This window comes from Panthera uncia, chromosome D2 (assembly GCF_023721935.1).
Source record: "Panthera uncia isolate 11264 chromosome D2, Puncia_PCG_1.0, whole genome shotgun sequence".
Taxonomy (NCBI): domain Eukaryota; kingdom Metazoa; phylum Chordata; class Mammalia; order Carnivora; family Felidae; genus Panthera; species Panthera uncia.
The window spans coordinates 80487914-80490065 of record NC_064818.1 but is presented as its reverse complement, the minus strand read 5'-3'; positions in this window follow the sequence as shown (position 1 = coordinate 80490065).

The following is a 2152-nucleotide window of genomic DNA, read 5'->3' as shown; positions in this document are numbered from 1 at the left end:
ACAGGGCTCAACTCCTGGCCTCTATCACCATCAAGTCATGCAACAGAAATCAGGCAAACACACTCCGAGTTAAGAGTGTGGAAAACACGGTGAGGTGTATTTAACTCAGATTGTGTGTTCACAAATGAGACGGCTGATTGACTTGATGATAAAGTCATCGTCTTGAGGCCAAATAACCAAGACCCAGGCTGTAATTGCTCCTTCGCCTCTGTCTCGCCTTCTAGAAGGAGATTCTGTGAGGGCAGCACAGGGCCCGGGCTATTCACTGAAGGGACTAATGCAAAGCCTGGTACATATTTGGCACCCGAAAAGGTTTATTGAAATAATTGCACTTTATTAGGATGTGGAACTTGGCCCCTGTTGCATTCTGTGACGTTTGCACGTGTTCATCTCCGTCTGAACTCAAACCCTGGATGCAGACTTGATATTCTCACAGTATCAGTTGAAAATACTAGGCCTTTGTGTACCAAGGCTAGGTACTGTCTTCTATGGCTTTTTGCTGGAGAACCGTAGCCAAAGCGTGACAGTGTGGTGGGGGTGTGTGCGCAGATGTGTGCAGATGAAGGGGCATTTCTGCATGTGGGCCGTAGGAAGGTGGCATGCCTGTCAAGAGTCCTTTTTAGCTCTCATTAGATGAGCTTCTAGAGACCAGTTGGCCCACTGACTCCGTTTTTCTAGCAGCAAAAATGGCGATCAACTTCCGTTTCCTGCTTCACTGAAGAGTTATAATAATTACTGTCATGTTATTTCCCTGAATGAAAAATGCCACTTGACTGCAGTGGGTACACTTAGGAAATTAAAGATTGAAAGTGGAACATTTATTCCCCAGGGCAGCGCTGCTAACGTGCAAACCCATCACATATGAACATACTCCATATTTAATCAATATGTGAAATGTAAACCCGTATCTTGAAATCCACACTTTTTAATTGTTTTTCTATTTAATGTTTATTTATTTTTGAGAGAGACAGACAGACAGAGTGCAAGCGGGGGAGGGGCAAAGGGAGAGGGAGACACAGAATCCGAAGCAGGCTCCAGGTTCTGAGCTGTCGGCACAGAGCCCGATGCGGGGCTCGAACTCACGAACCGCGAGATCATGACCTGAGTCGAAGTCAGATGCTCAACCACCTGAACCACCCCGGCACCCGGTCAAACTTTTTTTGTTAATTCTTTCTAAGTTTCCTGCAAACTCGGAGTCTCTGGTGGGGTTAGCTGGGAACAGTAGTAGAACTCTTCTAATGTAAAAAACAGCATATACAACATTCAAGTTACATATACTGGTGTTTGTTTTTAGCATCTTAGTTTATTAAAATAGGCTTGAGATAAAATTCTCCAATTTATAAGGTAAGGATTTTCTTTCTCTTTTCTGGTCTTAAGTCTATTACATTTGGGGAGTGTTTCTCCAAAAGAGATCTGGCGTCGGTGCTGCTTACCTTCTTACAGCCCGCGGCGAGATGTCCCGCGATGCTGAGACCTTAGCAAGTCTGTGTCTGCCACCAGGAAGGCTCAGGGAGACGTGACCCAGGGTCCAAATTCACCCCAACTCTTGGTTTGTTGTATCCATGTCCCCAATCTCTGGCCTCTCTGCAGCATCCAGGGGCCAGCTGGATTCTGAATTCAGTCTGCCAGCCAGGAGGGGGGGGTTGTCTGGCTCACTAATCTGCTACCCTCCTCCCAAGGTTACTCCTCTCTCCCTGTTCTCCTCCAACCACCTGGGCTCAGGGAAAGGGGGTGCACCTGCCAAGCACCCACGGTACCTGGAGGTGCCGGAATGATTGGCGTCCCAGGCCAAGTTTGGTAGGAGGCCAAAAGTTCTCCTCTCAATGGCTGTAGGCTCTCAAGAGAACCCTCTGGGTAAATAGCAGGTGGGAGAGTGGGCTCACTTATACATGGGAGGCTGTCCCTTCCCTCTGCATGCAGGGGGCAGCTTGGGCCCAAACTGGGGGATAAGGAGCAAGAGTGAGCCGGTGGGAGTGGGGTGGGGGAGTAAACTGGAGCCCATCCTGTGACTCTGGGGTGCTAGGCACTGCTCCTGCGGTCCCCTGAGGCTCCCGGTCCCAGGACAGGGTCGGTGACGGCCAGGCACCATCAGAGAAAGGCGCTGGAGTCCCCTGGCCGCCTGCAGCTCTCTCCCCTGCCATCACCCACAGCT